This window comes from Dendrobates tinctorius, unplaced genomic scaffold, assembly GCF_039654945.1.
Source record: "Dendrobates tinctorius isolate UK_male_01 unplaced genomic scaffold, ASM3965494v1 ptg000294l, whole genome shotgun sequence".
Taxonomy (NCBI): domain Eukaryota; kingdom Metazoa; phylum Chordata; class Amphibia; order Anura; family Dendrobatidae; genus Dendrobates; species Dendrobates tinctorius.
The window spans coordinates 894,143-920,802 of record NW_027361961.1 but is presented as its reverse complement, the minus strand read 5'-3'; the positions used below and the strand labels follow the sequence as shown (position 1 = coordinate 920,802).

The 26,660-nt window shown below is 46.6% G+C and overlaps 1 pseudogene; it reads right to left on the bottom strand.

Moving 5' to 3' along the window:
- LOC141072976 (uncharacterized) overlaps nucleotides 1-26,660 on the bottom strand; it is an 84,341-nt pseudogene that overhangs the window by 38,755 nt on the left and 18,926 nt on the right.

Genomic DNA, 26,660 nt, shown 5'->3' with positions numbered 1-26,660 from the left:
CACCCCGTTTAGAGACACCACCCCCTCCCTGGTGTACAACCCATGGACTCCGCATGGTACTCTCAGGTCCACTTCACACAGAACACGTCTCTCTGGGCTTGTACCAGCCCTTTAAGAGGTTGTCCGCACTGGACCTCTGATGCCCTTTTACGGACACCCCACCAGCTCCTGCTGGCACTGCCACAGCTCCTGCTGTAGCCACAAACCCGCCGGCACCCCCGGCTGCCGATCACAAGCGGCTGCTGGTGTCACTGCAGCTGTTGCAGAACCTCTTGCTGCAACTGTAACTGTAGCTCCTGCTACCACAAGGCCCTGCACACTTCCGCTGCGTCGTCTTCGTGGACCCACCGATCCACAGCAACCTTCGTAACCTTGCCGAGTTACAGCCAGACACTTGTCACCTTCATGACCCCGCCGAGTCACAGCAAGCTGACTTGAGAAGAATAAACTTTGTGATCCCGCCGAGCCACAGCAAACACCTCACACGTGCTTTCTGAACCATTGCCCGCAGTCTTGCACCAAATGTGGCGTAGCGCCTACTATGTGTGTTGGGGAATACTCGCTTGGCAGCGGATTAATGTAGTCAGGCACAGGTTTCTTCAGAGAAATCAGTCCATATGGTTTATTTAAACGTCATAAAGCGCACCGTAAGCCAGGTTTCCCATCACCAGCTTACAGAGTCCATTACTTCGTCACGTGTGGCTTTACAAAGCATTCACTAGTCACGCCAGACTCTCTCCAGTGACTGCACAGTTCAGTAACAGACCATTGTCAATGCACAATGTTCTTTCTCCATACCCGGGGTTACCTCTCAGGAGCTCCTGCTCCACAGGCTGACTCCTCGTCAGTCCAAGGTCCTCAACAGGATAGCATCTTTCTTAGTGTGGGGCCGTCACAGGCTCCGCACACACATGTGGCCTGTCTGGGTGCTATTCAGGACATTTGTCCAACACCCAGGCCACCAGGTCCAAGGTCTCACCAGGTGCTCCAGGAGTCCAATCCTACTCCCAGGATCTTCCAACACTGACCTTCCAGGACCTTGCACCCTGAACCATTCAGGTACACACACTCTGTCCATGTGACCAGAGCTTAGTCACATTATATGGTTGTAACCACCCCCCATGGATGGGCGGTACATGTGTGGTTAGTCAATTCCCTCCCAGCTCTCTGACTAACCCTATAAGCCCCCCTATAAGTAATACACAACAAATTCTTGTGGAACTATGTCCCAGCATAACCATATAATTTTGGGCTTACAGCGCAGAGAATCTCTGCGACACATACTGGCCATTTACAATAATGCCAGTCCCTAAGTTACCATCATAATTATGCCTCCAAGCGCATCCTGAAGCGCATACACAGCGCCCCCTAGCTATAACAGATGTTACCGCATACACAGCGCCCCCTAGCTGTAACAGAGGTTACTGCATCACATTATATAGAGTCATTACAAAAAGAGTGATCTATTTCAAGTGTTTAATTCTGTTATTGTTGATTATGGATTACCGCCAATGAAAACCCAGAAGTCATTATCTCAGTAAATTAGAATACTTTATAACTTCAGCTTAAAAAACTTAAACCAGGAATTGGTACTTTTAGCAGTGTGGACAGATGCCAAGTCTTGCTTGAGACTGACATTTCCATCTCCAATAAGCTTGTCGGCAGAGGGAAGCAGGAAGTGCTCTAACATTTCCCGGGAGACGGCTGCGCTGACTTTGGTCTTGATAAAAACCCATTGGAACTACACCAGCAGACGACATGGCTCCCAAAACCATCACTGATTGTGGAAACTTCACACTAGACCTTGGAAATAAGGTCCCAGAGTCTGGAGGAAGAGTGGAGAGTCACACAATCCAAGCTGCTTGAGGTCTAGTGTGAAGTGTCCATAATCAGTGATGGTTTGGGGAGCAATGTCATCTGCTGGTGTAGGTCCACTGTGTTTTATCAAGACCAAAGTCAATGCAGCCGTCTATAAGGAAATTTTAGAGCACTTCATGCTTCCCTCTGCCGACAAGCTTTTTGAAGATGGAAATTTCATTCTCTAGCAGGACTTGGCCCCTGTCCACACTGCCAAAAGTACCAATACATGGTTTAAAAACAACAGTATCATTGTGCTTGATTGGCCAGCAAAGTCACATGACCTTAACCCCACAGAGAATCTATGGGGCATTGTAGAGCGCAAGATGAGAGACACCAGACCCCACAATGCAGACAAGCTGAATGTTGCTACCAAAGCAAACTGGGCTTCTATAACACCTCAGCAGTGCCACAGGCTGATCGCCTCCACGCCACGCCACATTGATGTAGTAATTGATGCCAAAGGAGCCCCGACCAAGTATTGAGTGCATTTATTGAACATATATTTCAGTAGGCCAACATTTCAGATTTTAAAATCATTTTTTCAAGCTGGTGTTATTAAGTATTCTAATTTACTGAGATAATGACTTTTGGGTTTTCATTGGCTGTAAGCCATAATCATCAACATTAACACAAATAAACACGTGAAATAGATCACTCTGTCTGTAATGACTCTATATAATATATGAGTTTCACTTTTTGTATTGAAGAACTGAAATAAATCAACTCTTTGATGATATTCTAATTTTGTGAGATTCACCTGTATATTACCACACTGACCCTCTCCCACATATGGAAACAATTGCACCAGCTCGGACACAAGTGGTTGAACAGATTAAATATCTCAGTGTGGTGGTCGGTTCTAATATTACAGGCTATATAGCGTTAAACATTAACCTCTTGTTAGAGGGATTTACATCCAAAATAACTGTGTGGAGTAAATTTCCTCTGTCTGTAATAGGTCGGGGGAATCTCATTACAATGTTGTTGATGCCACAATTTTTGTATTTTCTTCACAATTCCCCATGTTGGATCCCTCCTCCCATATTCCAAAAGGTGCAGTCATTGTTCAGAGAACTGATATGGTGCAAGCGAAACGCAAGGATGAAACTGGCGTCACTTCAAAGGGACAAAACTAAGAGCGGTCTGGAGATTCCAGATTCATGGATCTACTTCATAGCTTCGCAGATTCTCATTTTTCTCACCCATGAAAATGTTGTGAGTATGGACAAGAATGGTAGTCTTACATAGTAACATAGTAATTAAGGTTGAAGGGAGACTTTAAGTCCATCTAGTTCAACCCATATCCTATCCTAACTTGCCCTAACATGTTGATCCAGAGGAAGGCAAAAAAAACCCATGTGGCAACAATAAGCTTCACATTGGGGAAAAAAATTCCTTCCCGACTCCACATACGGCAATCAGACTAGCTCCCTGGATCAACGCAATATTAAGGAGACTAGTGTATATACCCTGTAATATTATACTTTTCAAGAAAGGCGTCCAGTCCCTTCTTAAATTTTAGTAGTGAATCACTCATTACAACATCATATGGCAGAGAGTTCCATAGTCTCACTGCTCTTACAGTAAAGAATCCGCGTCTGTGAGTATGCTTAAACCTTCTTTCCTCCAGACGTAGAGGATGCCCCCTTGTCCCCGTCACAGGTCTAAGAGTAAAAAGATCATTAGAAAGGTCTTTGTATTGTCCCCACATATATTTATACATTGTAATAAGATCACCCCTAAGCCTTCGATTCTCCAAACTAAATAACCCCAAGTGTAATAACCTGTCTTGGTATTGCAGACCCCCTAGTTCCCTACTAACCTTGGTCGCTCTTCTCTGCACCCGCTCCAGTTCAGCTATGTCTTTCTTATACACCGGAGACCAGAACTGTACACAGTATTCTAAGTGTGGTCGCACTAGTGACTTATATAGAGGTAAAATTATGTTCTCCTCATGAGCATCTATGCCTCTTTTAATGCATCCCATTATTTTATTTGCCTTTGCAGCAGCTGCTTGACTCTGGCCACTAAATGTGAGTTTGTCGTCCACCCATACACCCAGGTCTTTTTCAGTGACTGTTTTGCCCAGTGTTTTACAATTAAGCACATAATTATACAACTTGTTCGTTCTACCCAAGTGCATGACCTTACATTTATCCCCATTAAAGCTCATTTGCCATTTATCAGCCCAAGCTTCTAGTTTACATAAATCCTCCTGTAATATAAAATTGTCCTCCTCTGTATTAATTACCCTGCAGAGTTTAGTGTCATCTGCAAATATTGAAATTCTACTCTCTATGCCCCCTACAAGGTCATTAATAAATATGTTAAAAAGAAGCGGGCCCAAAACTGACCCCTGTGGTACCCCACTGCTAACCGTGACCCAGTCCGAGTGTGCTCCATTAATAACCACCCTTTGTTTCCTATCCCTGAGCCAGCTCTTAACCCACCTACACATATTTTCCCCTATCCCCATTGTTCTCATTTTATGTATCAACCTTTTGTGTGGCACCGTATCAAAAGCTTTTGAAAAGTCCATGTACACCACGTCCACTGCATTCCCTTGGTCCAGTCCGGAACTTACCTCTTCATAAAAGCTTATCAGATTAGTCTGACAGGAACGGTCTCTTGTAAACCCATGTTGATATTGGGTCATAAGGTTATTCTTCTCCAGATACTCCAGTATAGTATCTCTTAGAAAACCCTCCAGGATTTTACCCACAGTTGAGGTTAAACTTACAGGCCTATAATTTCCCAGTTCAGTTTTTGCCCCCTTTTTGAATATTGGCACCACATTTGCTATACGCCAGTCCTGTGGTACAGACCCTGTTATTATGGAATCTTTAAAGATTAAAAATAGTGGTCTATCAATGACTGTGCTTAATTCCTGCAGTACTCGGGGGTGTATCCCATCCGGGCCCGGGGATTTGTCAATTTTAGTGATTTGTAGACGCCGCCGTACTTCCTGCTGGGTTAAGCAGGTGACATTTAATGGAGAATTTTTATCCCTGATCATGTTATCCATCATGGGATTTTCTTGTGTAAATACTGTTGAAAAAAAGTCATTTAGCATATTGGCTTTTTCCTCATCCTCATCCACCATTTCACCCAGACTATTTTTAAGGGGACCAACACTATCATTTTTTAGCTTCTTGTCCTCCAAGACAAAAAAATGTGTGTTACCCATATAGTACTGGAGGTGGGCACTAAGTACACAGATAGAGGCCGACCTTAGCAATGATGTACAAGGTGTGGGATGGGGGGAGGGACTGTTCGGGATTAGGGAATACTCTAATTTTACCCCATTATGGCAAAATCAGTGACTGGTGGAGGTTGACAAGTTGACTGATTTCGGAGGTTGGGAATCAAGGGGAATTCAGACTTTAGATCAGTTATTAGGAAATCGAACACTTAAAAGCTTTAACAAACTACTACTAGAGTGTGGATTGTCTCATGGCCTCTTCTTTCGATACCTACAACTTAGGCATGCTTATCTGACTCAATTTAAAGCTGCAGCACCGGATGTACGGAAAAAAATATTTACCAGTCTCAATAGCGGAAGCAAAATACACAACAGGTTAATTTCGAACATCTATCAGCAACTCTTACAGTCTCGCATGGGAGACCATCCCATGACAGCTACATTAAAATGGGAAGCAGATGTGGGGTGGATTACGGAAGAACAGTGGAAAGAGGTGTTAGAACTCACTCCTAGACTGTCCCCAGGTGAATCTCAGAGGCTCTCCCAGATATACCTTGTTCAGAGTATATAGAACACCGAGCTTTCTTTTTCTAGATTTGGGGTATGTCCAATGTAGATTGTCCGAGATGTGGAACAGGAGATGCGTGTTTGTTACAAATGTTCTGGGAGTGCAGGAGATTGGGCTCCAACTGGAAAACACAATATCTTTAATAAAACAGGTATTTGGTGATTTCTCTGGAGTGTTATTTTTGTATTACTGTAATTTGCAGTTTATAAGACGCACCCCAAATTCTGAAGAGAAAAATAGGAAAAAAAAATTTTTTAATAAAATGGTGGTGCTTCTTATAATCCATACAGCTTATTGCTCACTGGGGGTGGTGACTGCGGTGAAGCGGGGTCCCAGGGTTGCTGCTGGCGGAGGCAGGAGTGGAAAGATGCTTCAGACCCCAGACTAGGAGAAAGGCGTGTTCAGATGTGCGACGCTGTGGGTGGTCTGTGGTGCAGGGGCTCCGCTGACATTTTGTGAAAGCCCGGAGCCCCTGGGGCTCCATGGATTACTATGCGATGGACTCCGGGAAAATGGCTAAAAGGGACAGTGCATGCACAGACTGAGATCTTGGCGCTGAGATCTCCATCTGTGCATGCGCTGCCCCCAGCAGCTATTTTCCCAGAGTCCATCGCATAGTAAACCATGGAGCTCCGGGCTTTCACAAAATGTCAGCGGAGCCCCCGCATAACCGAACACCCAGTGTCGCACATCCGAACACCCCCTCATCCCAGCAGCCTGCGGCCTGCAGCAACGCTCCACTCTTGCCTCCTCCAGCAGTGACCCTGGGATCCTGCTCCACCGCAGCCAGTAAGGTATATCTGCATTATAAGACATACCCCCATTTTCCCCCCAAATTTGGGGAGAAAAAAGTGCGTCTTATAATCCAAAAGATATGGTAGTTTGTTTGAAAGGAAAAAAAAAAATTGAATCCTTGGAAGATGACAACTTTATTGTATTTTATGTATAACAATAATTTATAATGATACCATGTAACATTGAAAATATCTTTGTTCCACTGATGTCTCTTTGTAAAAACTTTGTGTAAGTTTCTTAATAAAAATGATCTAATTAAAAAAAGTGTGTTTTCTAGTCCAAGAAATATGGTAAGTTTTGAACTAATTTCCTTTTCTCATTTAATTATACGTGTCTGTTATATGTTTTTATACAATTTGTCAATAACGTATATAGTTTTTCCCATCTGAGTTATTTCTGATGGTCAACAAAATAAGATTTTCCAGTAATTCGCCAGTAATTGACTTCTCATTCCTCATGTTTTGTCCTGTTAAAATAAAAACACTTACATAAACCTCCCATACTTGCGCAGCTCCAGCGGTGTGAGCACTCGCGTTTCAGGGACTCATATAAGATTGTTATGTAATGTGAGCCCTGCGCCCAATTAGCGCTGTTCTCACCTTCGGAAAAATCGAGCCCCAGGAACGCAAGTGCCAACACCGCTGGAACAGCATCGGCACTGAAGGTGAATATGATTTTTTTTTTATTTTAATGAAGCCAAACATGATGACAACCCCTTTAAGAAAATACAGTTTCCATTTAAAACATTTCCCACATTAAGAACATGAAAAAGGCTTCTCCCCTGTGTGGGTTATCTCGTGGTAATCAAGATGTGATCTCAGTGTAAAACATCTCCCACATACTGAACATGAAAAAGGCTTCTCCCCTGTGTGGGTTAACTGGTGGTAATCAAGATGCGCTTTCCGGGTAAAACATCTCCCACATTCTGAACATGAAAAAGGTTTCTCCCCTGTGTGAATTCTCTGGTGTATAACAAGATTCCCTTTGTATTTAAAACATTTCCCACATTCTGAACAGGAAAAAGGCTTCTCCGCTGTGTGGATTTTCTGGTGTATAAAAAGACTCCCTTTATTTCTAAAACATTTCTCACATTCTGAACAGGAAAAAGGCTTCTCCCCTGTGTGGGTTCTTTGGTGCCTAAAAAGATCTGATTTCAGGTTAAATCTATTCTCTGCTGTGTGAATATTTTGATGCTTAAGAAAAGACTTTTCAAAGGGAAAACTATTTCCATATTCTGAACATAAAAATGTCTTCTTTGCTTCAGTAGCAGTTTGTTTTTTAATGCTTATTTTGTGACTTTGATTTTCCTTAGTAGTTGGAAATGAGTCAGAAGACAGGACCTGTTTGAAAGGATCAGATGGCAGATCTTTGCTGTGAACGGATGATGGTATATCTGGAGTACTGGCTTTCACTTCAATTGTATCCTGTCGGTGCTCATGATCATCTGATTTAATAAATGAAGATGTCAGCTGTCCCGCTGATCTCCTAGTATAGTCATCTGCTAAGAACAAAACCAATTATTAGCTTTTAATAAAATATCCTCGAATTTTATATTTAACATTTTTACTTAAACTGTCAGTAAAAATGGCAAGTTATGTAATAATATAGAATCATTCAACAAGACAATGACAGTTGACAGTAGAATAGAAAAGTTTATAGCATGAACTAGTGTAGCGTGGTGTTCAACTGTTTGTTCATTTTGCCTCTCAAATATGGAATAAAAAGCCATCAAACAATGTTATGTAGGCGAAAACGTTACCAATAAAAACTTCTACTCATCTTACAAAAAAAAACAAGTCACCAATCCATCATCTGTCGGTGGAAAAATACAGTTTTCCACATATTAGTGGCTCAAAGTCTCTTTAACCCCTTTACCCTGAGGGTGGTTTGCAAGACCGGACCAATTTTTACAATTCTGACCACTGTCCCTTTATGAGGTCATAACTCTGGAACCCTTCCATGGATCCCGCTGATTCTGACATTGCTTTCTCGTGATATGACTTGCGTTTATTTGTGAAAAAAAATGGAAATTTGGTGAAAAATTTTTACATTTCACAATTATCCAACTTTGAATTTTCATTCCCTTAAATCACAGAGATATTCTAGAAATTGCAGGAACGTGGGATGTCGTCACGGACATGAGGCAGATCAAGAGTTTATTAACAACAAGTATACTCCGCGCTGGGAGAGGCAGGTAACGGGGGTTGTGTTAGGGAGAAGGGCAGAACTGGGAGTAGGACGTGGGAAAGGCAGGGATGTATGAAAGTTCATTAGGAGGAAAAGGCAAAAAACCTTATTAGTCTGTAGTCTTCTTGATTGCAACATCTCGGTTCTCCAATGGCAGCACCGACAACAGCAGCACGTTACGTCTGGGAGGTGTCTGTGAAGGACGGGGTTCCAATCCACGAAATGGGTGACGAGTCTTTGCAGGGTGTGGAGGATTCCTGCACTCAAGAACGCCAAACACTGTGTTCAGTCTGGTAAGAGAGACCGCCGGAAAGAGGCTTCGCTCCACGGTGTATACCGGTATCGGGATACGAGGCTCTGACCTAGTCACCTGCTTCTCTCTGCGCAGCACACCTGTTGCAATCTCTGGTTTCAACTGTGAATCACCTCCCGATACGGAGGATGACGGGAACCTGGCATTCTGTCGTCCACCTACGGTGGACCGATACACAAGGGATCTGTCAAGTTAGCCAGCTCCCAATGGATACTCTGCTTTCACAGCCAGCACTGCACCCGAATGCCCACTTAGTTTTCCCACCTCAACTCTGCCCCTTTTTAACCCTTACCCGCCAACCGCAGCAACATGCAAGGGTCGGTCCTTGTCTGGGAAACTTCCCCTCTGCAGCATTGGTGACAGTCCCGGTAGTTCCGGAACCGGTGCGAGAAAGGTATATCCGTTCTTGTCTTTCCTCTTACAATATGACACACAAAATACTTAATAAGTAAAATTTCCCACATGTTTACTTTACAACAGTGCGGTTTTGGAGCAAAAATTTTTTTGTTCGGAAGTTATAAGGGCTAACCATCGATTTCTCATTTTTACAACACCATTGTTTTTTTTAGGGGCAACATCACATTTGAAGTCACTTTGATGGGTATATATGATAGAAGATACCCAAAAGTGGCACCATTCTAAAAACTGCACCCTCAAGGTGCTCAAAACCACATTCAAGAACTTTATTAACCCTTCAGGTGCTTCACAAAATATTTTTTTTAAATTCAGATCTAAAAGTTTTTATTTAGACTAGGGTAGCAGGAGAAAATGGACCCAAAAATTTGTTGACTAATTTCTACTGAGCATCCCAATTTCCGATATGAGAGACAAAACCACTGTTTGGGCACATGGTAGAGCTCGGAAGGAAAGGAGCGCCATTTGACTTTTTTAATGCAAAATTTGCTGGAACAATTGGTGGACGCCATGTCGCGTTTGGAGAGCCTATGATGTGCCTAAACAGTGAAAATCCCCCACAAGTGACACCATTTTGGAAACTAGACCCCTCAGGGAACTGATCTAGATATGTGGTGAACACATTGATCTCTCAGGTGCTTCACAGAAGTTTATAACGTTGAGCCGTAAAAATAAAAAAATTAACATTTTCCCGGCAAATATGTTTTTAGCCCAAAATATTGTATTTACATAAGGGAACAGAAGAAATTGCATGATACAATTTGTTGTGCAATTTCTCCAGAGTACGCCGAGACCCAATATGAGGGAGAAAACTAATGTTTGGGCACATGGCAAGGTTCGGAAGGGAATAAGCGTCATTTGACTTTTTGAATGTAAAATTTCCTGGAATCATTAGCAAATGTCATGTCCCATTTGGAGAGTCCCTGATGTACAGTAAACCCCCCCCCCCACAAGTGACCCCATTTTGGAAACGAGACCCCTCAAGGAATATATATACATGCATAGTGGGCACCTTGAGCACCTAGGTACTTCGCAGAAATTTATAACGTTAAGCCGGGAAAATAATAAAAATCACATTTTCCTCACAAAAATGTTATTTTAGCCCCAAATTTTGCATTTTCATAAGTGTAACAGGAGAAATTGCATAATAGAATTTGTTGTGCAATATCTCCTGAGTCCACCGATACCCCATATGTAGGGGAATACTACTTTTGAGGGACAGTGCAAAGCTCAGAAGGGAAGAGGTACCATATTGGAGTTCAGATTTTACTGGAATGGTTTGAGGGTGCCATGTCACAGTGGCAGAGCCCCTGAGGTGCCAGAACAGGAACCCCCATATGTGACCTCATTTAAGAAACTACACTCCCCAATGAATTCATTTAGGGGTGCAGGGATCATATTGACACAATGGGTGTGTCACAGAATTTTATACAATTGGGTAGTGAAAACAAAATAACTACATTTTTACCACCAAAATTTTGCTTTAGTCAAAGATTTTACATTTTCACACAAGAAGTGGGTGAAAATGGCATCAAACTTTGTACCTCAATTTCTACTGAACGTGGCGGGAGGAACGGAGCACTATTTGCCTTCTGGAGCGCACATTTTTGTAGAACAGTTTACGGACTCCAGAAGAGCAGAAACCCCCCTCAAGTGACCCTATTTGGAAAACTATACCACTTGGGAATTTATCTACAGGTGTAGTGACAATTTTGACTCCATGGCTATTTTCCAGAAACAATCAGCAATGAATGATGCAGGGTGAAAATTGCAAACTGCCATTGTAGTGACCAGTACACTATAGTCACCAGTACGTTATGCCCAAACCTTTATTCTGGAGGCATGCACCCGTAAATTAGGCTGGCTCTCATCGCTTCAGAAATGCCAAACGTGGATGCAAGAAGGGAGTGGGGCATTCTACAGCATGTTGTAGAAACTGTCAGCTCTGCACTGACAGACAAACTTGCTCATCTTGCAATGGGCAGGATCACAAGATTTCCTAGGTCTGGTGACCCGAATGTCATCATGACATCTGGTCAACATGGCAACGATTGGGACCCCGCGTCATGCCGTAAGGTCTCCGATCCAAAGGCAGAAGGGGCTGTCGGCCCTCTGCCAGTTCCCAGAATGCTGCAATCGCGATCGGTCGCAGCATTTCCTGGCACTAAATGTCGGGGGTCAGCTGTCAGAATCAGCTGACACTCGGTTGTGGGGGGGTGCATAGGCGATCACAATCACGTAATAATCTGTTCCTGGTCAAATAAGCCCGGGGCACAGGGACGGATTATTACATTTAATGACCGAAAGGGGTTAAAAGAGACATGGCTTCCATAAACCAATTCAGCAAAATCCACTCTCCCAATGTCAAATCTCCCCCTCGCTTCTGAGCCTTGTACTGTGCCCAAACCCCATCGCTTTGTGTGTGGATTTCTCCTGCTCTGGTTTTCTGCCATTTTGTCATATTAGTGCATCTACAAATGACGTGTCACATCTCCTCTGGGATCTGCTCCAATGACGTCTGCTTCTGTCACCAGGCACCGCCTTATTCATCCTGCAGGCGGTGCTGGTAATGGAGGAAACATCGGAACCAGAAGCTTTGGGGCGGCCTAGACTCTGTCCAGCCATTAAAATTAAGGTGCCTGTGGGTCGTCCTCACACCCAGGGCAGCGGGGTACCCAGTACCGGGCCGGTGTCAGGGGGGAATGTGTCACAGCAGCAGTGACCCGGTCCGTGGCCCTGGGCGCCCAATATCAATGGCGGTGATGTTAATGGTGTTAAAGTTTATTTGAATAGTTCGTGACACCACCCGTGGTGTTTGGCAAGGGAGATGGTAAGCCAACGCTGCATGCAGATCCGCTGGGACTTATGGTGTGGTGCAGCAAAGATGGTATAGCTCCTCACAGGTGGAGCTGTAGTCGCAGGGCAGTGTAGGTGCAATGGATGAGGAGAGGTGCAGAATGGCATAGATGCTGGTACCCAGATGTAGCGGTGCTGAAGGTGTTAACGGCGAATGAAAGGAGGACACCAGGGCTTGTAGTTTCAAAGCTTTACTTACAGTTCGTGGTACCCACGGGTGCCTGCCTCCGTGCCGTGTCCTCCGGGGTAGAGACTCATTCAACCTCCCGGGCAAGTCAGGGTTCTCCTCTCCAACACTCCGCCAACATGTGCCTTTCCTGAACGACTCCTCTATTGCGCCTTTTAGTGTGAAGAACTCCAGTACCGTAGTTCTCTGGAATTCCTCCTGTCAGATGTTCCTAGAACCTTACTTGTATGACAGACAGCTGTAGCCTCTGTCGGGGACTCCCTTCTCAGAAGTCCTGGCTCTCTATCCAGTTGCTGTTGTGTCCCAAGTCTTTGATGGGAGTAGTGCATTTACAGCCAACTACTCCACCGGTGTCTGCTGCAGAACCATAAGTGTCCATACAACCTCGGGGACCGGGCCCCGGCCTTGCGCTGAGAACTTATATGCAGGGTTCCTCTTCCAACCCACAACTCCTCTCTGTTCTCCTACTCCTTCGTTCCACGCTGTTCCTTCTCTCTCTTATGGAAGCTTAGGTTGCAGGTCTACGTCTTTCTCCTTCTCTTCTCTTTCCCGTACCAGCTGGCTCAGATCACTGAGGCAGCTGCAGCACTCTTTCTGCTATTCCGATCCACGGGAGATCTTTCCACTAAGACCAGTCCTCCGCCTCTCCTGACTGACTGTCTTCCACCGCCTTACCTCCCGTCAGGCTGACATTCTGTCAGCCTGCTCTCCTTCTCTGGGACTCACCCCAGACTGACCTGCAATTCTCAACTTTCCCTCTCTTTTATACTAACGCCACCCACCTCCCAGCACATCTCGTGTTATGAAGCAGGGTTCCACGAAGGGTGCTTTTCTACCCCCAGCCTGAAGCTGCTAGGCGGACCTACTGAACTATCCTGTGTGTGGGATGCAGATGTTGGAGTGTGGAAAGGAGTTCCCAACTTACCTAGGCGGTGGGGCACTACACCTTAGGAGAAGATGCAGTACCTCTGTGGCGACTGAGCCTCAGGGGCGCCACACCTGCAACCTGTGGTACCATCCAGTCTGGCAGTATGGGTTTGTGTGTTGTCCAGCTTTAGTAATCTGCTCCCTGCTTTAGCCAATTGGAGAGCACCACACCCTAATAAACCTCAAAGCATATTGCCGGAAGCTGCCAGATACAGCCTTGGTCTCCTCTGGTTCAGTCATCTTTGCTCAGCTCTTGGCTTGTGTATTTGTTTCCTGTTGTGACCCCGGTTACTGACAACTTTTGTGTCTTCTGATTTTGTATTTCATCTTCCTTCCCGGTTGTGACCAGACTACCTGACTGTTCTTCTGGCCTTCTAATAGTACAGTAAGGCAAGTATCAACGTGGCCCAACCTAGGGGTCTGTGTGTAAGTCCAGATCCATGAATAGGGGTTAAAGAAGTTAAAGGGTGATGGGAAAAACTGTCACTATAGACAATAACGCATCTACTGGAATGATCAAACTGAACTGAACTTTTTAAAAAAATGAGTAACTAATGGTGATACCTCTCTGGGGTATTTAGAGTAGGGGGCTTGTGGCTCTTGGCAATCTAAACTATCGTAAAGGCCAATATTTTCTAACACATGGGTTTCAAGAAGAAATATTAGACTTTTAACCTCATCACGACCGCCCACTGTAGATAAACGTTGGCGCATGCTGGGCTTTGTGCAGCGCCGACGTTTATCTACTGTCGGCGGTTTTGTGCCCCCCGGGACCCCCACATACCTTACAACGCGGGGATCCCGGTGCACTATGCATGCTGGGAACCCCGACGTCATCGAGACCTGATTGGTTCAGGTCCTGATGACGTCAGCGTCACAGCAGCCAATGGGAGCGATCACTGGGAAAGCTGCTTGTTTCCCGGCGATCTCACTCATTGTAACGCGGCTTCTCCTCTGATCTAACACTGACAGATGATCAGAGGTGAAGCAGCGTTACTGTGTGACTAGATCGCTGCCTGGCACAGCTGATCGCTGCCTGGCACAGCTGTGCCAGGCAGCGATCTTGTCACACAGTAACGCTGCATCACCTCTGATCATCTGTCAGTGTTAGATCAGAGGAGAAGTCACGTTACTGTGTGCCAGGCAGCGATCTTGTCACATAGTAACGCTGCTTCTCCTCTGATCATCTGTCAGTGTGAGATCAGAGGAGAAGTGGCGTTACTATGAGTCAGATCGCAGCGCAGCGATCTTGTCACAAAAATAAAAAAAAGTAAAGAAAAAAGCAGGTACACAGGTTAGGGCTAGGGCTAGGGTTAGGGCTAGGGTTAGGGCTAGGGCTAGGGCTGGGATTAAGGTTATGGGTGTGTTGGGGTTAGGGTTGGAATTAGAATTGGGGGTTTCCACTTTTTAGGTACATCAGGGGCTCTGTAAATGCAATATGACGCCCGCAGACCATTCCATCAAAGTCTGCATTTCAGAACGTCACTACTTCCCTTCCGAGCCCCACCGTGTGCCCAAACAGTAGTTTTCTCCCACATATGGGGTACCAGCGTACTCAGGACAAATTGGACAACAACTCTTAGGGTCCAATTTCTCCTGTTACCCTTGTGAAAATAAAAATTGGGGGCTAAAAGATCATTTTTGCGGAAAAAAAATGATTTTTTTATTTTCACGCCTCTACATTATAAACTTTACTGAAACACTTGGGGGTTCAAAGTGCTCACCACACATCTAGATAAGTTCCTTGGGGGGGTCTAGTTTCCAAAATGGGGTCACTTGTGGGGGATCTCCACTGTTTAGGTACATCAGGGGCTCTGCAAACGCACATGACACCCGCAGACCATTCCATCAAAGTCTGCATTCCAGAACGTCACTACTTCCCTTCCGAGCCCCACCGTGTGCCCAAACAGTAGTTTTCTTCCACATATGGGGTATCAGCGTACTCAGGACAAATTGGACAACAACTTTTGGGGTCCAATTTCTCCTGTTACCCTTGTGAAAATAAAAATTGGGGGCTAAAAGGTCATTTTGTGGAAAAAAAAATGATTTTTTATTTTCATGGCTCTACGTTATAAACTTCTGTGAAGCACTTGGGGGTTCAAAGTGTTCACAACACATCTAGATAAGTTCTTTAAGGGGTCTAGTTTCCAAAATGGGGTCACTTGTTGGGGGTTTCCACTGATTAGGTACATCAGGGGCTCTCCAAATGCGACATGGCATCCGATCTCAATTCCTGCCAATTCTGCATTGAAAAAGTCAAACGGCGCTCCTTCCGTTCTGAGCTCTGCCGTGTGCTCAAACAGTGGTTTAGCCCCACATACGGGGTATCTGCGTATTCGGGAGAAATTGCACAAAAAATGTTGTGGTTCATTTTCTCTTTTTACACTTGTGAAAATAAAAAAAAATGGTTTTGAAGTAAAATGTTTGTGAAAAAAGTTAAATGTTTATTTTTTCCTTCCATATTCCATTCATTCATGTGAAGCACCTGAAGGGTTAATAAACTTCTTGAATGTGGTTTTGAGTACATTGAGAGGTGCAGTTTTTAGAATGGTGTCACTTTTGGGTATTTTCTGTCATATTGACCCCCCAAACTCACTTCAAATGTGAGGTGGTCCCTAAAAAAAATGGTGTTGCAAATTTTGTTGTAAAAATGAGAAATCGCTGGTCAACTTTTAACCCTTATAAATTCCTAAAAAAAAACAATTATGTTTCCAAAATTGTGCAGATGTAGAGTAGACATGTGGGAAATGTTATTTATTAACTATTTTGTGCGATATCACTCTCTGATTTAAGGGCATAAAAATTAAAAGTTTGAAAATTGCAAAATTTTCTAAATTTTCGCCAAATTTTGATTTTTTTTAACAAATAAGCGCAGCTAATATCTAAAAAATTTTACCACCAACATGAAGTACAATATGTCATGAGAAAACAATGTCAGAATCAGTAGGATCCGTAGAAGCGTTCTAGAGTTATGACCTCATAAAGTGACACTGGTCAGAATTGAAAAAATTGGCCCGGTCACGAAGGCAAAAACAGGCTCGGGTGTGAAGGGGTTAAAGAACTATTTATAACAGTGCAGAGCTGAGGTGTCATAAATATAGATCTTGAGCATTTGGAAGAGGTAATGGAGACTTTTTTTAAAGACTACCACAGAGTTACAGACCCAGATAAGTGAGGCAGGCCAATCCCACCACAATCAAACTATAGATGAACATTAAAAAAAAAAAAAAAGAAAAAGACATAAAATAAAAAATATGTTACATTCCCAACAACAACGTATGTTTTGGGGACAGCTCCAACACTATATCAGAGTTGCACTCATTTATGGTGGACCCTTGGAGCTGCTATGAGTCCTGACTAGAGGAATAGAGAAAGTATTAGCGCCCCCATTTCAGGAGAGATTGTGCAGTAATCTGAATTCTTTATGATTGAAAACATAATGGAATTGATCATGTGGAGTGACTCCATGAAACCAGGGCTGGAGCCATGCCAACACATCTTCTGCAGGTATGAATAATTGTATATTACAGCCATCAGCCACGCACAGCTTGGGCTAGTTTCACACTAGCGTTACCGAGCGCAGTGCAGGGCCGCCGCTACGCACCGTCCACGGCCGCGCCCCTTCAGGTCAGTTCCTCCTATGATCGCATGACGCAGCGTGATCAGCGTACCCTATATTTAGCGTTGGGTATGCTGGTCATGCGCTGGTACACTTTTGCCGGCGCATCCGCCCTTTTGGCGCTGCGCCAAACGCACAAAAACGCAACACAGTGCGTTTGGCGCACGTCGGCGCAGCGCCAAAAAGAAGGATGCACCGGCAAAAGTGTGCCAACGCACCCAACGCTAAATATAGGGTACGCCGATCGCATGCAGCGTCATGTGATCATAGGAGCTGACCGGAGGGGTTGCGGCCGGGGGCGGAGCTTAGCGGCGGTCCTGCGCTGCGCCCGGTAACGCTAGTGTGAAACTAGCCTTAGAGGTATATCATGGCACAGATGTAATGGTTTTATGTAGTTTACCACAACCTTTCTTGAAGTTATTTTGTTTTAAAGAAATTGAAAAGTCAGGATAAAGGGAAACTTTGCTGCTATTGTCCAGAAATTCACACTTGGCCTCACTGCACATTTAATGTTGTCGATCATAAAAGCGACGTTTGGCCAGAAAGACTGGACCTGGTCTTGTAGGGACCATATGAGCACATTCAGCAGCACAGAAGGAGAGAAGGTAGATTCATCCAATAAGATATCTGACATGCCGCTCTCACCGAGGGCCGGGACTCCGCGCCCGACGTCACCACTTCCGGTGCCGCGGCCGCTCCGGGGATCCCGCATTTGATCCTATAGCCGCACTGTGTTGCTAAGCACGCATGTGCTCTCCTCTCTGCCCTGACTGCAGCCATGCCATCTCTATGGTCCTGGAGGACCTGACCCAGAAGTTACAGCGCTCATGCCCTATATCAGGCTACCTCTTCCTCTTGCCCATCATAATATTTTTATTCAAGTGATTTTCTAACTTGTCAGCACATTCTACGTATTCCATCATTTGGCTTTGTTGTTTGCAGATCTGGGAAGGTAAAGATCAGCATCTTCTAATCCCAGGGGGTAGGTGGATCCTCCAGGCTGTATGTTGTATAGAAAAGGGCATTCAATACCTGAGGTCATCTGAACAGTTTTGGGTGGAGGAGAATTTTGTGGTGGAGGCAAAATGGTGATCACACGATTGCAATACGACTGGACTACACCACCGATAATGCCGCCACAGCCGGTGACTGAGAAGAATCTGTGATTTCTCTACATTTAGTGGTTACTACTCACCTGGGTAGTCATATGTAGGAATCTCCTCCTTACACCGCTCATCATCCCTCACATATGTCTCTGTAGTATTAATATGGGTCAGATCTTCACCCTGAAACAAATATTGTAAAAGTCACAGACAGATGGAGAAGTCACATCTATGATCAGCTCTAATCTATCTCCACTGATCTCATTACACAAAGTATAAAACATATAATACTGGTGGATAAAACAAGACTGAGCACAAGGCCTTCACAGCAGTCTACACATCATAGGGGAAATCTCATTACTCCTCTCCATCTACCTGATGATCCTGAGGAACACTGGGATCTTCTTGTTTACAGTCCTGTGGAAGAAGAGGACGGGGACATCTCTCTGGTCTCATCTTACTGGATAGATCTGAAAAAAAAACATATACAGGGACTTAATTCATTCTCTTCATACAGATAATTATAGGCCGTGTGTATTTAGTCCTGTCTATTACCTGGTGATGTGAGGGGCTGGGGAACCTCCATCATGACATCATTGTACAGATCTTTGTGTCCTTTTAAATACTCCCACTCCTCCATGGAGAAATAGACGGCAACATCCTGACTCCTTATAGGAACCTGACACATACAATGATAAAGTCATCCCCCCTGATACCTTCATAGCGTTACTGTATAATGTCCCAGCATTCCCAGTGGTGTCACCTCTCCAGTCAGCAGCTCAATCATCTTGTAGGTGAGTTCTAGGATCTTCTGGTCATCGATGTCCTCATGTATCAGGGGGTGAGGCGGAGGCCCTGTGATTGCGCTCAGGGGTCTTCCCCATCCCTCAGACACAGGATCCTGACAGCGCTCACTAGAGGTCTTCTTCAGTACTGTGTAATCCTGGTTATGGAGAGACACATTAATAAATCTCACCACAGATATTTCCAGAGCCCTCACCTCTCCAGTTCTGTCCATCTGTTATTCCCATAGATAAGAGTGAAGTAATGTGACGTCATCAGAATCTCTCACCTCTCCAGTAAGCCGGAAGAGGATCTCTAGGGTGAGGTGTAATATCCTCTCCGCCATCTTGTCTCTGTCCATATCCATTCTTGATAAATCAGGAAAATTCTCTTATACAGAAGATCTTCACTGAGAGGATCCAATATTGTAGAGACCTGAATGAGAAGATGAGCCGATGTAACATCATAAAATCCTGTGTAATAATACAATTACTGGAGATAATAAGGGGAAACATATAAGGAGATTTATTATTTGACAGTATTTAGTTTTCTTCTTTACATCTACTAATAAAACCTATATATTTAGGCCACAGACAACAAGCAGTTTCTCCCTCGGAGTCGGCAGCTGAATACGTTTCTCATAGACTCATCTTCCATAACGCTAATTCTCATCTCATTTACCGACACTGGAATCGGCATTAGCAATACTGCAGGAGATATTCATTACACGGGACAGGAGAAATAACTACTTCATGATGAGAATGTAGTAATCGCAGGTACGCGGGATGCAGTGACGAGGCAGGAGACGGGAGGAACTTTAAGATGTAACTTTAGATATATATATATATATATATATATATATATATATATATATACACACCTATAGGGGCTATCTCGCGCAACCAAACAAGTTAACAGCAGTTATCCTCACAGGGATCAACACAAGAATACACTAGTAACACAAACACGACTAACCCGGCAAAGACCGGTCACTATAGGGTCGCGGTATGGCCGACTACGGGGCCAGAATGTCAACTACAACGTGTCACTTATCCTCTCTGACGTCCGGCAGAGCGATGGTTGATGATGCTTCGGCGTATCAGCCGCTGGGCCCAGCTGATGAGGATTTGGCGGAGACTTCGGGCGTTCCTACGCCCCGGCGAAGTGGTGGCACAGCAGGCCCCTGAAGAGTTCCTCTGCGTTGCACCTCCCGGCGGAGGTGGGATGGCGTTGCCCGGGGTCCGGACGGCGTTAGCCGCAGCCGCAGGCCGGAGCCGAGCTGCGGGGGCTGCAGGTGGCAGCAGACAGGCCGCAAATGCGGGCTGTAGTGGAGCGGTGTCGGCCACGGACGGCAGCGGATGGGCCGCACCAGCGGGGTGGAGTCGGGCGTCGGCTGCCGAGGGCAGGAGTGGTCGGGACGCACCCGCGGGGTGTAGCCTGGCGGTGTCTCTCCGTTGGATGGCTCGGTGCCATCTCCCTTCTGTTAGTGGTGAGTCTCCCTTCAGTCTCTCCCGTCGCTGTTCTGCTCTCCTTGCTCTGGTTCTGGCTCTCGCTCTGGCTCTCTGGCGCCCTCTAGCTTCCTCTCTTCTCCTCTCCTGCTGCGTCGACTCACTCCTGCTGGCGTCCTCACCCCCTTTTATAGTAGCTCCTCCTCCAACCTTTCTAGAAGTCTCTGCGGTACGTCCCCCAATTGTGTCCCCTGGAAACAGTCTCCCTAGGAACCTTGGTGACGGCCCCCTCGGTTCCGGCCCAGATACACAGCGGGGACTCCTCCTCCTACACTCCCCCATCCTGTATGCTCGCCAGTCCTCGGGCGAGGGCTTGGGGAGGCCTGGGTCGGTGTCTTGAGATGAAAGTTTCCTTTGCCATACGAATTGATCCTGTTCGTAGCGTTCGGGGGATTTGCCAGCTGTTGACCGCTTGGAGCGTCTTGGTTCAACTCTGATGGAGTCTTCTGTGGTGGTGGAAGGTGGCGGGTCAGTCAGGCCTGGTGGGTCGACTGGGTCCACTTGGATATTATTTCTTGAAGTGTCCGTTTGTACTGCTGGGAGGTCTTCCTCGTCGTCCTCATCCCATACTGCTGGCAGAGGTTCTGAGACCTGAGGCGTGGTCTCGGGTTGTGTGGGGTCAGTGAAAGTACAGGGCCGTAACATATTACAGTGCACGGTACGGGTAGGGAGATCCCCGTCTTTCTCAGGTTGTATTTCGTACACTGGCCCGTCGGGGCTTACTCAGCGCAGCACTCGATATGGACTCACTTCCCAGCGGGGTTCCAGCTTGTTCTGAGGAAGCTGATCTCGTACGAGTACCCAATCCCTGGCACGGAGGTCGATGGGTTGAGGCAGAGTCCCCCCTGGATGTTCCAGGTCCTGGAGTTTTGTGTGGACGATTTGGTGCTGGGTTTGTAGCCGATACCTGTGGTTCCGGACCCACGACGAGACCCCTGTCCACGGTTGTTGCTCTTCTGGATTTAATTCCACCTCCGTGATCCCCTTGCCTTCCCGACCAAATAGCAGCGAGTAAGGGGTGTAACCCGTGACTCGGTGTACCTGGCTGTTATATACCCACACCAGTTCAGGGATGTACTCAGGCCAGCGGGCCTTCCGGTCGCTCTCCAGAGTGCGTAACATTTGAATTAGCATTCGATTAAATCGTTCGCAGGTCCCATTCCCCTGCGGGTGGTACGGAGTGGTCCAGGACTTATCGATACCATATATACAGTGTAGCTCTTCCATGACCTTTCCCAGGAAACACACCCCTGATCTGAATGTATTCGTTGGGGGTAGCCGTATACTTGGATAAAGTTTTTGCAAACTGCGCAGGCGGCCGAGAGTGCAGTTTGATCTCGGGTAGGGGTTACCACGGCGAATTTGGTGAAATGGTCCACCATGACGAGACAGTGTTCATACCCCTGGTGCGAGGGGCCAATGGTCAAATAGTCAATCATCAAGAGTTCGAGGGGTGCTGATGTTACTATTGTTTGTACTGGGGCCCTCTGTGCGGGTGGTTTAGCTAGCTTGCATAGGCGGCACGCCCGGCAAGCCTCTTCCACTGCAGTTTGTAAGCGAGGATGGTACGCCATTTGCTGTAACCACTGAAAAGTCTTTTGAGCCCCGAAATGATCCCCTTTTTCATGGGCCTCTCGAACTAGTTCACCAAGTTGGGCTCCCAGCACGACTACCTGCCAAGCTGTTGCTGATGTCATACGCGATACTGCCTTGCGGTACAATAGTCCCTTTCTGATCACTAATTTCTCCCATTGGCGCAGCATTAACACCGTGTCCTGAGTCAATGTCTGCCTCTGGGAGTTGTTAGGTATTTTGCCGGTGGCCACCCATTGACGTAGGTGTCGAATTTCTCCATCTTCCTGCTGTTGCTGGATCCACTTATCACGGGGTTGTTCTAGCATGCCTCTTGGGGGCTCCATATGGGATTGTTCTCGTGTGGTGGCCGTAAGTCTGGCAGGGACCAGAGCGAACGGCGTTTCCTCTCCTTCCAGTTCGTCATCTCGACTTTGCCCTGGGGTTGTACGCCGGATCCTGGAGAGGGCGTCGGCATGCACATTCTCCGCTCCCCTTTTATAGATGATTTTGAACTTGAATTTGGCCATCCGGGCCACCCATCGTTGCTCCAGAGCCCCTAATTTGGCATTTTCGAGGTGGGCCAGTGGGTTATTGTCAGTTCGTACCACCACCGCGGAGCCCGCCAGGTACTCTGCAAACCGCTCAATCATAGCCCACACTACTGCGAGGAATTCGAGCTTAAAAGAGCTGTAATTGTCGGGATTATGTTCGGAGTCGTGGAGTGAACGACTGCCGTAAGCGATCACTCTTTCCCGGCCGTCTTGGACTTGGGATAATACAGCTCCTAGCCCGTATAGGCTCCCGGCAGTGTGCAGTATGAACGGCTGCGAGAAATCCGCATACGCTAACACCGGAGCGTTCGAGAGGGCGGCTTTGAGATCTCGGAAGGCCTCTTCTTGTGGTTCGCGCCACTGAATCTTCCATCCATTCGCTCCGGCAGGGGCCCCTTTCAGCAGGTCTTGCAGGGCTCGAGCGTGTCGTGCAAAGTTCTTTACGAAGCGATGGTAGTATCTGGACAGCCCCAGGAAGGTTCGTACATCTTTTACCGTCTCGGGAGTAGGCCACCCTTGGATCGCGGCGATCTTTTCCATGGATGGTCTAACACCTTCGGCGGAGACGGTATGCCCCAGGTATTCGATCTGTGTACGAAACAAGGTGCGCCGAACGTCTGTGGAGAAAATCCAATCTACCCGAAGATTTCATCCATTTTAAGTTTATGCTTAGAACATACAACACTGCCCTTCACCTCTCCAAACAAACCTATTTCAACACCCTCATCACCTCACTGTCCAATAACCCGAAACGTCTCTTTGACACTTTTCATTCTCTACTCAATCCAAGAGTACAGGCCCCAACCACGGAGCTCCGAGCTGACGATCTGGCCAATTACTTCAAAGAAAAAATTGACAAGATCCGACAGGAAATTATCTCCCAATCACCTCATACCATGCACTGTCCTCCCTCCCCCACTGCATCGAACTCACTCTCTGATTTTGAACCAGTCACAGAAGAAGAAGTAAGCAGGCTCCTTGCATCTTCTCGCCCAACTACTTGCACCAGTGACCCATTTCCGTCACAGCTCCTTCAGTCCCTTTCCCCTGCTGTCACCCCTCACCTAACTAAAATATTTAACCTCTCTCTCTCTTCTGGTATTTTTCCCTTCTCATTTAAGCATGCCATCATACATCCACTACTTAAAAAACCATCCCTCGACCAAAACTTTGCCGCTAACTATAGACTTGTCTCTAATCTTCCCTTCATCTCTAAACTCCTGGAACGCCTGGTCCACTCCCGTCTTATCCGCTATCTCTCAGAAAACTCTCTTCTCGACCCTCTCCAATCCGGTTTCCGCTCTTTACACTCCACTGAAACTGCCCTCACTAAAGTCTCTAATGATCTACTAACAGCTAAATCAAATGGTCACTACTCCATGCTAATTCTCTTGGATCTCTCTGCAGCATTCGACACTGTGGATCATCAGCTCCTCCTCACTATGCTCCGTTCCATTGGCCTCAAGGATACCGTTCTCTCCTGGTTCTCCTCCTATCTCTCCGACTGCTCCTTTACTGTATCTTTTGCCAGTTCCTCCTCCTCTCATCTTCCCCTTACTGTTGGGGTCCCCCAAGGATCGGTTCTAGGTCCCCTCCTCTTCTCCTTGTACACTGCCCCTATTGGTCAAACAATCAGTAGATTTGGTTTCCAGTACCATCTCTATGCTGATGACACCCAATTATACGCTTCTTCTCCTGACATCACGCCAGCCTTTCTAGAAAACACCGGCGATTGTCTAAACGCTGTGTCTAATATCATGTCCTCACTATATCTGAAACTGAACCTGTCAAAGACTGAACTCCTGGTGTTTCCTCCCTCTACTAATGTACCTATACCCGACATTGCCATTTCTGTGTGTGGTTCCACTATTACTCCCCAGCAACAGGCCCGCTGTCTTGGGGTCATACTTGATTCCGAGCTTTCCTTTGCCCCCCACATTCGATCACTGGCTCGCTCTTGTCATCTGCACCTCAAAAACATTTCTAGAATTCGACCTTTTCTTACCTTTGACTCTGCAAAAACTCTTACTGTTTCTCTTATTCATTCTCGTCTCGACTATTGTAACTCTCTTCTAATCGGTCTCCCTCTTACCAAACTCTCCCCCTCTCCAATCTGTCTTGAATGCTGCAGCCAGGATCATATTCCTCACCAATCGTTACACCGATGCCTCTACCTTGCGCCAGTCATTACACTGGCTACCCATCCACTCCAGAATTCAGTATAAACTTATTACCCTCACTCACAAAGCCCTCCATGGCTCAGCACCACCCTACATCTCCTCCCTTGTTTCAGTATACCACCCTACCCGCGCCCTCCGTTCTGCTGATGACCTGAGATTAGCATCCTCAATAGTCAGAACCTCCCACTCCCGTCTCCAAGACTTTACACGTGCCGCGCCAATTCTTTGGAATGCACTTCCCAGGTCAATACGATTAGTCCCCAATCCCCACAATTTTAAGCGTGTCCTGAAAACGCATTTATTCAGACTGGCCTACCGCCTCAACACATTAACCTAATCTATCCCTGTGTGGCAGAGCCAAAAGTTTTACCATAACCAGGTTCCCCGCATCATGTTCCCACATGCTTTATGCCTCCATTAGCCCTCTGTGTCTGTACTGTTACACACTTAACATTATGACTGGTCCATACAATCAGGGTAACTGTTACCACCCACCTTTCGTGTCTCCCTCTTTCCTCATAGACTGTAAGCTTGCGAGCAGGGCCCTCTTTCCTCTTGGTATTTGTTATAATCTACTGTATGTGATTATTGTTATACTGTAATATCTATTGTCTGTACAAATCCCCTCTGAAATGTAAAGTGCTGCGGAATATGTCGGCGCTATAAAAATAAAATTTATTATTATTATTAAAAATAAAATTTATTATTATTATTATTACTATGAAGCTAAAGTGACTAAACAGACTTTCTGTCCCCTCCATAAAGGGGCACTTTTCCGTGTTTGTCAGAACCGTCCGAGGATTATTAGAGGTGATAGTTTCCCCCCCAATTAGAAGGGACACCTGTGGGTATTGGGGTCTTTACCTGCTACAGTCCTGGTGTGGAGCCTCCACCAGCAGAGCCGCACTCCACATAGAGAATAATGGAGCCTCCGGCACCGACCTCCACCCACAGAGCCGCACTCCACATAGAGAATAATGGAGCCTCCAGCACTGACCTCCACCCGCAGAGCCGCACTCCACACAGAGAATAATGGAGCCTCCAGCACCGACCTCCACCCACAGAGCCGCACTCCACATAGAGAATAATGGAGCCTCCAGCACCGACCTCCACCCACAGAGCCGCACTCCACATAGAGAATAATGGAGCCTCCAGCACCGACCTCCACCCGCAGAGCCGCACTCCACACAGAGAATAATGGAGCCTCCAGCACCGACCTCCACCTGCAGAGCCGCACTCCACATAGAGAATAATGGAGCCTCCAGCACCGACCTCCACCCGCAGAGCCGCACTCCACATAGAGAATAATGGAGCCTCCGGCACCGACCTCCACCCACAGAGCCGCACTCCACATAGAGAATAATGGAGCCTCCAGCACCGACCTCCACCCGCAGAGCCGCACTCCACACAGAGAATAATGGAGCCTCCAGCACCGACCTCCACCTGCAGAGCCGCACTCCACATAGAGAATAATGGAGCCTCCAGCACCGACCTCCACCCGCAGAGCCGCACTCCACATAGAGAATAATGGAGCCTCCAGCACCGACCTCCACCCGCAGAGCCGCACTCCACACAGAGAATAATGGAGCCTCCAGCACCGACCTTCGCCCGCAGAGCCGCACTCCACATAGAGAATAATGGAGCCTCCGGCACCGACCTCCACCCGCAGAGCCGCACTCCACATAGAGAATAATGGAGCCTCCAGCACCGACCTCCGCCCGCAGAGCCGCACTCCACACAGAGAATAATGGAGCCTCCAGCACCGACCTCCACCCGCAGAGCCGCACTCCACACAGAGAATAATGGAGCCTCCAGCACCGACCTCCACCCACAGAGCCGCACTCCACATAGAGAATAATGGAGCCTCCAGCACTGACCTCCACCCCCAGAGCCGCACTCCACATAGAGAATAATGGAGCCTCCAGCACCGACCTCCACCCGCAGAGCCGCACTCCACACAGAGAATAATGGAGCCTCCAGCACCGACCTCCACCTGCAGAGCCGCACTCCACATAGAGAATAATGGAGCCTC